Source organism: Rhinoderma darwinii, chromosome 4 (assembly GCF_050947455.1).
Source record: "Rhinoderma darwinii isolate aRhiDar2 chromosome 4, aRhiDar2.hap1, whole genome shotgun sequence".
NCBI classification, from domain to species: Eukaryota; Metazoa; Chordata; class Amphibia; order Anura; family Rhinodermatidae; genus Rhinoderma; species Rhinoderma darwinii.
In genome coordinates, this window is record NC_134690.1 from 393,069,145 (window position 1) to 393,084,401 (window position 15,257).

At 43.8% G+C, this 15,257-nt stretch overlaps 1 protein-coding gene across 1 annotated transcript in view; it reads left to right on the plus strand.

The window, feature by feature from the left end:
- Positions 1 to 15,257, plus strand: part of TGFB2 (transforming growth factor beta 2) — a 103,741-nt gene that overhangs the window by 19,982 nt on the left and 68,502 nt on the right. The window lies entirely within an intron of this gene.

Sequence of the window (15,257 nt, forward strand, 5' to 3'; positions counted from 1 at the left end):
TTTATTCTTAATTGGCCACCCGTACACATGTCAGAAGTTTGTTGAACATTTAGTTACCCTTTAAGGTAAGTTCCATGGAACAATCCTGCGAAAAACAGGATGGTTGGGAGGTTTGTTTACTGTTATGACTTTTTCCAAAATGGTCACCGCAACAAAATTGAAAATTTTTACTTTAGCTGCTACCCTAAGGCCTCATTCACATGACAGGGTTTCCCGACCGGGTGCCGGCCGTTCATAAATCGGCCGGCACCCGGCTGCATTAGGAATAATAGACCCCTAATGGGGCTATTCACACGACCGATTTTTTGACGGCCGGGAAAACCGTCCGTCAAAAAATAGGACATGCTCTATTTTCGGCCGGGTACCCGGCCGCCCGGCTCCCTTAGAAGTCTATGGGGCCGGATAATACACGGCCATCACCGGAATGTGTTCCGAGTGATGGCCGGGTTTTCCGTCGCTTGCGCTCTATCTCCTCCTCACAGCGCAGAGTGCATGTGAGGAGGAGTTTATGCCATTCGGACGAATGGCTGTACACTGTGTGGCAGGGCCGGGGTGTACAGCAGGTGGAAGGGAGCGCTGCGCTGGCTCCCTTCCCCTGCTTGTTTTAAAAGCGCCCTGGCCCAGCGACACCTTCCATGGCGCCGCTAGTAGCTGCTGCTGCTGCGGCTGCTACTACTGTAGCGACGCCACTATAGCAGAGCAGAGAGGTATCTCCCCGCTCTGCTATGTGCTAGCTCCATTTTAGCTCCCTGAAGGAGCGGAATCCCCGTGTGTTCGGGGATTCCGCTCCTGGACAGAGCGCTTGATGTCTCTGTCCATATCTGGGCAGTGACATCAGGGGAAACTCCTGAAGCGGAATCCCTGAACACATGGGGATTCCCCTTCAGGAGTTGCCGCTGATGTCACTGTCCAGATCTGCCCGGCACGGAACGGATGCAAAAATAATGCAAACCGGCCGGGAAAAATAGCCGATTTTACCGGCCGATACTCGGGCTCGGGCGGGACTCGGTCGTGTGAATCCCGCCTAAAGATCCTTTTACACGGCCTGATATGGGCCATGAAAACGAGTTCTGATCAAGGAGCTATAATAATTAATGTATATATTTCCATCATGTCGGCAGCACGTCTCCCTGTGTAAACCGGGAGACGTGCTGCCGACAACAATAATATTTAATTCTGCGCAGAAGATGTGATTCTCCGGTTATCGGCTAAGCGTTGCCCTGTTTACGCAGGGCAATGATTGGGAACTAGCGATCATATGAACTCTCAGTTGCCCAATTATTGGCCCATATAAAATAGCCGTAACTGCCGCTCTTTAAGTCATAATGTAAATATGTTAATATTTCTTTCGGAATGTGTCTTCTCTAATTCCGTGTCCATACATTGACTTTGCCGTTTTGCGTCCCGCACTGATCAAAATATGCAAATGAATGAATACTAAATACCATTCTGCAAAATTTTTCCAAAATACGAAACAAACACAAATAGCTGTCAAGCTCTCTTCAGCTTAAATTCTGCTTAGCAAAGTTTATTTAGATAGGAAAAACCACCGCGATTTTCTACCCGTGTGTGAGATGAAGTATGAACCACAGTGGAATAAGGAGCACAAATAATTCTGATTTATGGCAGTGCGGCGGGTGAGGTGATTGCTCTTTTCAACAGATGACATCATCCTAAATACAAAATAATATTCAGAAATGAGGCTTTAAAACAGACACTGAAATTTCGTATTTCTAGTTCGGTGGAGATTATTAATTATCCCCCCCCCCCCCCTCCGCCATGGTTTTTATAAAAAAAATTCCAACGTTCCGTAATGTTAAAGGGTAACTAAACTTTCAGAAAACTTCTCACATGTCATAGTGACATATCAGAAGTTTTGATCGGTGGGAGTCGGAGAACTGAGACCCCCACGATCACTAAAGCGAATCGGCAGAAGCGCTCGGGTGATCGCTCAACCGCTTAGTTTCTTAATTGGCCACCCGTACAAATAGTTGAGGTCCTGTCATTCAGGGTGTATTTATTATTATTTATCGTTTATATAGCACCAACATATTCTGCAGAGATGTACACAGATTGACGTCTTACACATCATAGTCCCCAATAGAGCTCACAATTTAATTTCCCTGACTCAGACACACACAATAGGATCAATTTCTTAGGAACCAACCTACCAGTACGTTTTGGGTTTGTGGGAGGAAACCAGAAAACCCGGAGGAAACCCACGGGAAGACGGGGAGAACATACAAACTCTGTGTAGATTTTGTCCAGGACCCTAGTGCTGCAAAGTAACAGTTCTGACCACGGGGCCACCGTTCTGCCCATAGGATCTTGTAGGATATTTTGTAGGTTACATGGTGGCGTGTTGATTTAATGATGCGTCTAAGGAGTATATACACTTTTTTTTTTTATTCCTCCAGTACATCTAAAATAAGAAATGTAGCAACGTCTTCATTAAAATCAATCTTAACTTTTTGTGTATGCAGCTCTTATGCAGACCTATGTGGCTCCAAACTCTGTGTGTAGTCTGACCTTGCAGTCATGTCTTACTTTCTGCATCTGCAAACTCTCCAACTGGGGACTGATTGTAGAGAGTAACTTATAGCCTGTAACCATGGGGAAACATAGGTCTGCATTGGAGCTGTATACACAAAACGGTAGGAGATTATTTTTTTTTTTTAGCTGTTTGCAAAGTTGATAATTATTTTATTTTAAATGCCTTGGAGCAATACAAATGGTTGCAAAAGTGTACATAGCCTTAAAATTTAACATAACAATAAATTCTATGCACCCCAAACATTACAACTCGTCCCATAAAATCCAAACACTCATTAAGCTCCGTCGATGGAGAAAATTAAAAGTTACGGCTCTCGCAATGTGGTGACAAAAAAAAAGCAAAAAGAAAAAAATTGCTGTTTTGAAGGCCCAAAATAGAACATGTATGTGGAGGTGTGCACTGCCAAAACACATAAAGGTGCAGCCCAATCCCTTGACAATATAACTACAAATCCAAAACCCATAAAGGAAGAAACAGAGGCACACACAATAATCTCATCATTTATCAAAATTTTGTATTCTTTTGAGATGCTTCCACCAAAAACGTTAAAAACGCTTAAAAACACTGAAAATCTAATGTTAGCCCCATGATAGGGGAGTAACTTATTACTCATGGCTAAATATACAATGATAAAAAGATATAAGTACATTATATTAAAGGGGTTGTCCACTACCGGACAGGTCATCAGTATATGATCGTGGGGGATCGGACCTCGCACCGATCAGCTGTTTCGGCTTGCTCCCGGCACAGGACGTCCATGTCGACAGTTACGGAATAGCGGCCGAGCTGCAGTACTGCAGTATTCAAGTGAATAGGAGCAGAGCTGCAGTTCGGCAGCGCACCCGCTATGCAGTGTACGGAGCCAACTGCTTCCGGATCCGTACATTGCATACTGTGCAATAACATCCGATGCCCGCAGGCAGCCGAAGCAGCTGATCGGTTTAGGATCCAGGTGTCGTACCCGCACCAATAATATACTGATGACCTATCCGGTGGATAGGTCATCAGTTGTCCGGTTAATTATTTCGATTTATTCAAAGACAGAATGAATAGTAAATATAAAAAAGTTTTTGGAAGTGTCTTAAAAAGATATAATTTTTATAAATTATGTTGACCTTATGTTTCTTCCCTTACGTGTTTTGGATTTGCAGTTTTAAAGAGGTTGTCCGGGCACGGGGCGGTTTTTTATACTGATCACCTATCCACAGGATAGGTCATCAGTATATGATCGGTGGGGGTCCGACACCAGGAACCCACACCGATCAGCTGTTCCGGGCAGCTATGCAGGAGTCGGTGCCGAAAGCAGAAGGCTCCGACCTCTGTATAACTGGGTTACCTCAGCACGGCCGCTATACTCTGTGACCAGAGACCTCTGCTTCCGGCACTGTCCACTACATAGCCTCTGGCGCCTGGAGGCATCCGGAACAGTTCATCGGTGCAGAGTCCAGGTGTTGGATCCCCACCAATCATATACTGCTAACCTCTCCTGTGGATTGGTCACCCGTATAAAAAACAGCCCCTAGCCTGGTAACCCCTTTAAGGCCTTCAATAGACAGTGTCCTATAAAAGGAGTTGTCCAGGATTAGAAAAACAGCTACTTTCTTCCAAAAACAGTGCCACACTTGTCCGCAGGTTCTGAGTGGTATTTCTCTCAGCCAATTAGAGCTAAGCTGCAATAGCAGACCCAACCCATGGACAGGTGTGGCGCTGTTTTAGGAAGAAAGGAGCCATGTTTTTCTTATAACCCCTTCAAGAGGTTAATTGGAGCAATGGAGCTTCAAGTCACGTCTCACACAGACCTATAAAGGGTCTTTAGATGGGTAAATATATTTTTCGACCACTGCGGTGAATTAGATCTGTATGACTGCCATAAAGTGGACCATTTGTGGCCAGGCTGTCATATGGAGACCTCTATAAGGCCCCATGCACACGACCGTGAAAAATCTCTGTAATTACGGACCCGACCGGTTCTATTGGCCGCAGACACCTTTCCGTATCGCTACGGAAGGGTGTCCGTGCCGTAGAACTGTGCCGGGAATTATGGAGCATATCCTACTTTTCATTTTTTATGGGTCGTGCTCCCATTCTTTGTATTGGAGCATGCCACTAAAATGTGGCCGCCGGACGTGCCCGCAATCACGGGCCGTGATTACGGGCACGGCCGTGTGCATGAGGCTTTATGGACACAGTGACGTCAGGCACTTCTGAAGCAGAATCCCCAATCCCCGGGCACAGCGTTGCCGAAGCTGTTGCTGGGGATTGGGGATTCCGCACCTACAGGGAGCAAAAAAATACCCTCCTCCTCCTCCTCACATGCACTTTGCACTATGAGGCGGAGAAGGAGAGAGAGCGAGCGACGGAAGACACGGCCGTCACTCGGGACACATTCCAGTGATGGCCGTGTATTACCCGCCCCATAGACTTCTATGGGAGCCGGGCGGACGGGAGAATGGCCGAAAATAGGCTTTCCCGAGCCGTCAAAAAATCGGTCATGTGAATAGCCCCATTTGGGGTCTATTGTTCCTACTGCGGCCGTGTGACGGATGTTTTTTGAAGGGCCATCACACGGCCGGGAAACCCTGTCGTGTGAATAGGGCCTTAGGGTCTGATCTGTTCCCTATTTTTATATTATTTTTTTTCTACAAGGCCACTAACTAACTTTGCTCAGTCTGTACTATTTTCACATTTTTTTTAGGTCTACCTTACAGGTTCACTTTAACAGTCCAACTCCATAGTTAATATACTGTGCTTACCAGCCGCAGCAGTGTACGGCCTGCCAATTTGCCCGTGTGCCAGTCCTACAAGTTTGGACCGTACCCGTTTCTCACACTGGGGTCTGTTATTTGCTTTTTATAAGAGTCTTTACAGTCTTCAACTTTGTATTTAATAAACATATTCAATAGGTTTCCCCCGGGACCCGTTCTTTCTGACATACCTTTTCTATTCCAAAACAGTAGCACAGTCTTCAAGAGTGTTGGAGGAAGATTTAAAAGATTAAGATATGTTCAGCGCTGCATACGTTTAATTTGAAACAGCTTTTTAAGGCAGTGGTGAAGAACGGGACTAGGGATATTGAATAATAGATGTCAACAATCCCATACTAGAATAGTTCATGCTATTATTTAAAGGGGTATTCCGAAATTAGAATAAAGAATTAGCCTTTTTTTCAAAAACAGCGCCACTCTTGTCCCTGGGCTGTGTCTGGTACTGCAATATTCAAGTGAATAGGACTGAGCTGCAATACCAGACACAGCCCATGGACAAGAGTGGCGCTGTTTCTGGTTTCTGAAGAAAAACAGACCCTTTTTCTGATCTCGGATAACCCCATTAAATTTCCATACTATATGTATTGTTACAGAATTATCAAACATTAAAAGAGATTTAACTATTCTAAATAAAAAAAATTCTACTCTACATAACATTTTAAAAAATTAAGATGGCCTCTGGGTTTTAAACGACGTAGATGGTTTTTGTAAACTGGTTATAGATTTAAGGTAAGTGTCGTCGAATGTTTGGCCTACAACTATTATGAGGATCCCCTGTTGGCCCACCAGAGTATCAGAGGGTCTTTTACTTTTATTTGGGCAGTGTCAATCTGTGTAGGGACACACCCCTAATTGGTAACACCCACTTGTCAGTTCATTCATCAATTTCTAGGAGGAGTAACAGAGGAACGGCACAACATAAAGTTTTAAGAAAATATGTTCCAGGATTATTGTTTTATGTGGAATACAATTATTTCCTAAAACAGACGTGTCATGAGCGAGGACATCACCATTTCAATGTCAGACCTTATTGATGATATGTCCTCTGTGTACAACTAGACTTTGCCTTTCCCTCTGAGTATTGGTAATTTTTTTGTCCTACCTCTGGATCAGCTGACATTTGTAAATATGAAGGTTTAACCTTTAAAGGGATTGTCCAGTTTAGAAAACTAATTTTCATACACCCTATTAGAAAATTCAGAGTTATTAGAGGGGGGTCCTCTGTTCTGGATCCTCATCTCATGGCCAGGGTGGAGAGCGTTTTCATAGAGCGTCTCTCTCTCTCTGGAGGACCTGTCCTGTATTACAGAGACAACACTATGATATGAATAGGTACTATGTAATGCTTAATTTCTCCTGTGGTGGCGCTGTAGGGAAACTGAACACTTACTGCCAGGTTTCCCCACAGATTACTGCTGATCACTGGGGGTCCAAGCAGGGGGACAATTTGTGATCAGCTTATTGTCAAGGGACCTTTTCTAAAAAGTAAGGATTGCCGAAAGCAGAGAAACCCTTTTTCAACCCACTATGTACCTATATGGCCTTGTTCACACGGCGCTAAAAAAAAAAAAAAGACGTGTAAACGTGTCAAAAACACTAGTTTTTTGTAAAGCGCTTTTTAAAATACAGGCGTTTTGAACGCATTTCTGACGTGATTTGTGCGCGTATTTGGCGCGTTTTTAGCCGCATAATTAGGAATCCTATTGACTATGGTAATTAGGTGCATTTTACACGCGTTTTACGTGCTAAAAATTGATCAGATTCTTTTTTTACATGCCGCGTTTTTCAAACCCGTGCCCGTAAAAAAACGCGTCGTATGAATTTTTGACGCGTTTTGATGCCTTTTTCAGCACGTAAAAAAACGCGTCAAATACACGATGTGTGAACAAGGCCTATGAATACAAATGGGTGCATTTTAGCAAAGTGTAACCTGACATAATAACATTTTGTAGCTCAGCAAATTCCCTGGAAACTAAATCGCTTGTGATGGCCTTAAATGCCCTGATTGAGTAGCCAAGTGTCCCTGGGAATAATTTCTTTAATGTTTGTGGCTATGTTCATGCCGCGCAGAATGCTACAGTGCACGTTATATACGGTACATCATGTAGCACGGCATCCAAAACAGCAATATACCATTTTTAGCTTCATGTATAAGTAAATTGTAGGATATTCGGCAGCATGTTGTATAAAGGCCTAGTTTATTGTAATTTATGAGCCGGCCTCACACTTGTATACAAGGAGACAAGAGAGCCATTCATTCCATATACCCTAGAATACGGCTTGTAAGTGTTGTTTTGTAAAGTATCTGTAATCCCAGGCGCTCTGAGGGTGGTCTCCGGTTTGGGATCTTGTTGAAAAAGCCCCTTAGTCAACTTGCGGCCTGACTTTTTATAATATATAAGTATGTGTCTGTGATTTACGATCGCATCACCTTTCTGTGCTTGAAATCAGGTTCAAATCCACGTTCTCACCAGATATTTTTAACTGAAACGTGTCAGGTTGTCACCGAAGGAAACAGAAGCTTTCGGAATTAAAGGGGGTTTTCATTAGAAAAACATTGATGGCCCATTCTTAGGGGGGGCTCCGGACCCCTGGGACCTAAGTCAATTGTTTACACAGGCACATCGTTCCGTCTATACGTGCGACTACGCCTGGTAATGGAGTTCAGTCCCATTCACCGGAATCCGACATTATATGGACCATTGATGTTTTACTTGCGGTAAACCAGATGGACACACAGATATTTGTGGATTTTTATTTACGTCCCGGGGTTGAATTGGATGATTATTTTAAGTTGAGAATATAATGAATTCTGACGCTTTTGAATATATGTTGAAAGTATTTCAGGATTTCTGTTAACTGTCAGTGAATGGAGCATTCATGTATTCATTCATTCATTCATTCACTAATTCAGAGGATGAAAACTCGTCCTGAACCTGGACGATTACGGACAATTACGGACGATTTTTATGGTCGTGTGCATGGGGCCTAACACAGCCCATTAAAGTGTATCAGAGCTCACTCTTGGGGTATGTTCACACGCAGAGTCAAAAATGGCTGAAAATTACGGAGCTGTTTTCAGGGAAAACAGCCTCTGATTTTTAGCCATTTTTTAATCTGAAAACTTTTTTTTGGAGCCGTGTTTGGAGCTGTTTTTCTATTGACACAATGAAAAACAGCTCCAAAAGCGGCATAAGAAATGACATGCTCCTTCTTTTTACATGGCGTTTTTTTACGTCCCGTTTTTTTAAATCGGCGGCATAAAAAAATGCCTTGTCTGAACAAAATGGCGTTTTTTCCATTGAATTCGATGGCCAGATGTTTGTAGGTGTTTAGCTACCGTTTTTTTCAGGCGTATTTCCAGACGTTTACGCTCCGAAAAACGCCTGAAAACACAGCGCGTGAACATACCCTCAAAATACACCTGCATTAGCTTGACATGATGATGACAGCAAGCAAAGATCTTGGAAATGGAAAGAAATAAAGACACAAAGTATCTGCAAATTGTCAGAACTTTTAGTTATACCATAAATAGAAAATCAGAAAACTCTTTCCATAGCTGTGATCTCTATTTAATTAGTAACATTTTTGCTACAATCTAAGGGGTTGCTACAATTGGCTAATTCCCAAGGACTAATGTTGGGCAGACAAATAAAGTTAACTTCATTGTCTTGATCTGATTGGAATCACAATCTGGCTATGGGGGAAATTGAGCACTTCCAAATATTGTGTCACACAACTGAGAGAATCTTACCGTGCGCAATTGATGAGTATGATTAATGTATCTATTTAAAGGGTCAATGGGGTTTTACACTGGGCGATTATCGTGCAGACGAGCGTTCATATAACGCTCGTTCCCGATAATTGCCCCGTGTAAACACGGCAGCGATCAGCAGATGAAAGAGCAAACGCTCGTTGATAGGCGCTCGCTGTACTTGCCGCTTTTCGGCCAGTGTAAAAGGGCCTTAAGTCCACTTTATGCAACCAATTTTTTTATTGCATCAATGCATCTGCAAAATTGAACCAACTTTGTAAACAGTTTTAATTAAAAAAAAAAAAAAATCTCCTGCCATCTTGTAAATACAGCTCTTATGCAGACCTATGTGTCTCTATGGTTACAGACTACGTAGCCTGTGTGTAGTCTGATCCTGCAGTCATGTTTTACTTCACTCCCTCTGACCCCTCTTCTACTGTCGGGAGGTAAGCAAGAAGCATGGGAGTAAGGCTGGGTTCACACGACCACATTAACGTCCGTAAAGGACGGACGTATTTCGGCCGGAAGTCCCGGACCGAACTCACTGCAGAGAGCCGGGCTCCTAGCATCACAGTTATGTACGATGCTAGGAGTCCCTGCCTCTCTGCAGGACAACTGTCCCATACTGTAATCATGTTTTCAGTACGGGACAGTAGTTCCACGGAGAGGCAGGGACTCCTAGCATCGTACATAACTATGATGCTACGAGCCCGGCTCCCTGCACTGAGTTCGGTCCGGGACTTCCGGCCGAAATACGTCCGTCCATTACGGACGTTAATGTGGTCGTGTGAACCCAGCCTAACACTTGTGTTGGTTTGTAGACTGTAACCATGGAGACACATAGATCTGCATAGGAGCTGTATACACAAAACAGGAGATTTTTTTTAATTATTACTAATTGCAAAGTAGCTGTAATTTTTTTATTTTATATTATTGAAGCGATAGGAAAAAAGTGCAAAGTGAACATACCCTTTAACAAGAAGAAATCATGCCTGGATACATAAAATGCGTATGTGTATATACTGTATTTAGCCTTTAAAGAGCAACTCCAGATGACTCCTATAGCAACCAATCACAGTGCAGCTTTCATTTTTCCAGAGTGGTTTAAAAAAATTAAAGCTGTGTTCTGATTGGTTGAAAATAATTATATACAACAAAGCAAGTTTTTGAGTGCACAAACTTGAAGAGTGACAACCATTTTAAATGTGCTCAGAGAAGTTGTCACTTCCCTTCCCCCACTCCTCTTAGCAGCTTATACAGTGAATGGAGCTTAGCTGCAATACCAAACACGGCCCACGAACAAGCGTAGTGCTGTTTCTGGAAAAAAAACAAAAAAAAACATTTTTAGTTTCTTAGAAAACCCTTTAACGTTGCCAAGAAGCTATAAGAGATGCATTTTGTACACACAGATGACTCTTTTTTTTATCGCCCGCGATGTAGGAGGGGTCATTCTGTCGGTGCTATTGCATTCACTGCCTTACTGTTATTAGGGTACTATATATGATTGACAGGGGCTTACCTACCATATGGCTCCAGTGTTATACCGCTGGTGGTGTTCAAGACAGCAATACTAATCACTATTACATGGGTGAAGCACGCATCAACACTGACAGGAAACAAAAGACACAAGTAACTCACCAGTGTATAAGCAGAACCGAATACCGAAGGTAGGAGAAGATGGAGACGATGCATAAATAGAGTGGATGGCAGATGAATAGCATGCAAGCAGTTAACAGATGAATAGACGGTGGACAAAAATTCACAGCACTCACTGACCCTATCTGAATACTATCCCACAGTAGGGTAAGACAATAGCTTGGCAGTAGACCAAACGCGCAGGAAAGGCAAACAAACCAGTGGAACTACTGATCCCAGGATACACATAAAACCACTATACAAAAACTAGATCTCTCAGAGTACCAACACTACAAACAAATGCATAGACAAGAACAAGTCATCAACTAGAACTTGAAAAGACTTAGCACATGCCAGAAATAGTTTAACCAGCACCTGAGTAATTGATGCCTGAAGTATATATAAGTATAAGAAAATTACTCCACTCTAATTAACCAGGCAAATCTAAATGATAACCCACCGTTCTATGTTCACAAGCAGCCGTTTTGTGAACGCTGCAGCCAATCAGTGGCCTCAGCGGTCACGTGCCGTACTACTGGCATCATGGCTCCCATCACTGAGTGGAGATGCCAGTAGTATCTCACGCTTTTGCCACTGATTGGCTGCTGTTGTCACATGCCGGCCATTTGTAAACAAAGAACGGTGGGACTGCTGGATCGGCAAAGGATTGGAAAGGTGAGTATTTTTTTTATTTTTTATATTTAATAACATTTGCTGCTGTTATTTCTTTTTTGTCAGAAGTCGGATTACTCCTTTAAGGTGGTATTTTATTGATCCGGACTATAAGAAGATCTTTGTGTGACTTCCGTTTGGACGTGAGATCCATCTGGCTTTACACTACCATTTACAGTCTGTGTAAGTGCGAGACCGGCTAAAGCTTTAAACCAAATAGATCAATTTACTACAGAGTTTTACCACCCACGCTGCACTAAATGACAGTAACGTGTTGAAAGCTGGAAGAGGCCGATGTTTTTTTAATTCCCCCGTAGTGTTAAATTGTGCATGGCGTCTGCGTGTAATCCGCAAATACAATGAAATCTTTAATTCCATTGACATACAAGTCGAAGTTGATTCATTGAGTTGATGTGACTGTAGTTCATGGGTCCACGCAACAAAGACCGGCGGACTGTTTGCTTCTCGCTGCGTCCCGGAGAGATTTAGCTTTGCCATAAACAGGGGAATATTTAATTTCTAAAGCTTTCAGTGCATGAAAGACCTTCCGCATACTGTGCCATGAGAGATGAAAAACATTACTATGTGAAATGTTCCATCGCAGGCAGATTGAGTATCACCGCTCCAGAAGCACAAATGTTCCATTAATGGTTTTCACATGGGCACATGGGTTTAATACTGCGCCGCTGTGTGAGATTTTCTCAAGGTGACTATATTTTGGCTGACGAGATCCTTCACCGCGATCCTTAGCTTAGACTGTTATTCTTTTTGAGTTTATTTTGGGAAAACTTTTTGACAAATGCACTATAGGTATTGTAATCTTTTTATAATATCCTAACATAATCCACTGTATATAGCGGGTCTGTGCGCTCGCTTGTACAATGAACCAATCATAGTCTCATTGATAGACAAAAACTGACCGCGTCTCCCGCTGTACCCGGGACCAAATCTTTGTATGTTACTTAATATACTAGAGAGGTGAGGTGACAAATACAACCAATCACCAGTAAAATGAAGGAAGGGGCACAAATGCCTACTAAAATGGTGCTCAGGAGGGGACAAGAAAAAAGTAGATTGCATATGCAAGAGCGGCGGCAAATCGCTGGTATGCGGGATGTGCGTGTGGGCTCCATCATGCACCTCTTGCATGCTGAACGCATGCAACACGTGCGCCACTGCCACGCATTCTCCACTCACACACTGGATAAGTGCCGCACTTCACTTCACTTACTCGCTGGACACATGAGGCATAGACACCACTCACACTGGACACATGAGGCATAGACTCCACTCACACGCTGGACACAAGCGGCATAGACACCGCTCACACGCTGGACACAAGTGGCATAGACACCAGTCACACGCTGGACACAAGTGGCATAGACACCACTCACGCTGGACACATGAGGCATAGACACCACTCACGCACTGGACACATGCGGCATAGACACCACTCACACACTGGACACAAGCGGCATAGACACCGCTCACACGCTGGACACAAGTGGCATAGACACCAGTCACACGCTGGACACAAGTGGCATAGACACCACTCACGCTGGACACATGATGCATAGACACCACTCACGCACTGGACACATGCGGCATAGACACCACTCACACACTGGACACAAGCGGCATAGACACCGCTCACACGCTGGACACAAGTGGCATAGACACCAATCACACGCTGGACACAAGTGGCATAGACACCACTTACGCTGGACACATGCGGCATAGACACCGCTCACGCGCTGGACACACGCGGCATAGACACCGCTCACGCGCAGGACACATGCGGCATAGACACCATTCACACGCTGGACACGTGCCACACAGGGGCCACTCGTGCGCTTGGCACATACCGCACACAGACCCCTAACAAGCTGGATACATTCAGCACACACTCCACTCACACACCGGACATGTGCCATACACACTTCACGCACTCGCTGGACACATGGCGCATAGACACCACTTACGTGCTGGACACATGGCGCGTGGACACCACTCACACGCTGGACACATGCCACACAGGGGCCACTCATACGCTGGACACATCTGCACACACTCCACTCACACGCTGCACAGGTGCCACTTACACGCGGGATACATTTGGCACACACGCCCCTCACACGCTAGACACAGACTACACAAGGTCCCCTCACACACTGGACACATACCGCTAAGGCACCAATATTCTGTCGTATTTTGCTTAGTAAATCTCCCATAAGGTAGAATTTGTACAGCATAAGTTATTTTCTGGATACAGTGGAAGGGTAACTGATGAGCGTGATCTGTGATCTAGGCAGAAGTTATTATAAGCCACCCCATAGCGGGCGCGCGGGCGGTATAATAAAATGTCTTTGCCTTAGGTTAGAAATTCATGCATGCCTTTCCAAAATAGAAAAGCGATGCCTCGCTGCACATTCCTGACTGATAAAATGTCACTTTCCCTATATCTTCTATCCATGGAGAGATTGTAATCTTGATCTCTTCTCTTCTAGGGTGATTTTCCTCAATCTTCGGGCATTATTACTGCTTAATAGCCTTAATTCTTCATAAGTCGTTTCTAAGTAGTTTACTAGACTTAAAAGTCTTGTTACAGATTAGGAAAAGGTCTGCTTTTTCTTTTGATAAACAGCGGCACTGCATATAGCGGGTCTGTGCGCTCACTTGTACGATGAACCAATCATAGTCTCATTAATAGACAAAAAGAGACCGCGTCCCCTGCCGTACCCAGGACTAAATCTATATATGTTACTTAATATACTAGAGAGGTGAGGTAAACCACGCTGAACTACAAGTGTTTATGCCGCTCAGCCCTATTCAAGTGAATGGTTCGGAACTGCAATACCAGATATAGCCTGTGGTTAAGAGTGGCGCTATTTCTGAAAAAGAAAAAAAAAGCGGTCTTTTTTTTTTTCTAATTTTAAACAAGCTCTATATAGCTGTCTATTCTTCCTTTAGTCTTGCAGGCACAACTTCAGACATCTCAATAGAATTCATGAAAAAGTTCTGGAGGTAGGAGGACAGATTGGCCAACTGTGAGAATCTCCATAAATTAAGTTTAAAAAAAATCAGTGATTTTAAGTTTTGTTCATGTTTGATAGTTACTGATTTGAATCCAGAATTACCATCGTTCTTATTAAAAGTCCAGAAAAGGTCATTTAAAGGGGTATTCCCATAATAAAAAGTGATTTCATATCTCTGCCTTCACTTCCTGATCGTGGGAGTCTAGCTTGTAAGACCCCCACCGATCACTTGAACTTAGATGCTGAAGTCCCTTCACCGTTTTCCTGTGGAGTTCCGCTCCCGTCCATCTGCTGTACATGGAGCATTAATGTTCTTACGTAAACACTTTGGATTTTCCACAACAAATTAATTGCGGGAAAATCCGCAGCGTGTTACAGAAGCAGCAGTGTGGGTGACATTTCAACAAATCTCGTCCCCAGAATGCGGTAAATATCCGCCGAAAAAAACACATAAATTGACCTGCGGTGCAATTACTTCAACCGCAGCATGGCAATTAATTCTGCGGATATGCGACTCTTCTGTTGCGGGTTTACCCATTGAATTAAATGGGGTGCTTAAACCCGCAACAAAGCAGTGTGTGTTGCGATATTTGTGGCGGAATAACAGCGATGCGCCACAAAAATTGCAAAAAAATACTTAATAAAGCTATACTTACCCAGAGTTCCCTGCCTCTTCCCCAGTCCGGCCTCCCTGGATGACGTTGCAGGCCATGTGACCGCTGCAGCCAATCACAGTGATTGGCTGCAGCGTCACATGACCTGCAACGTCATCCCAGGAGGCCAGATTACTCGCCAAGAAGAGGGAGGGGGTAAGTATGAACGTTTTTTTTTGTTTTTTTCCG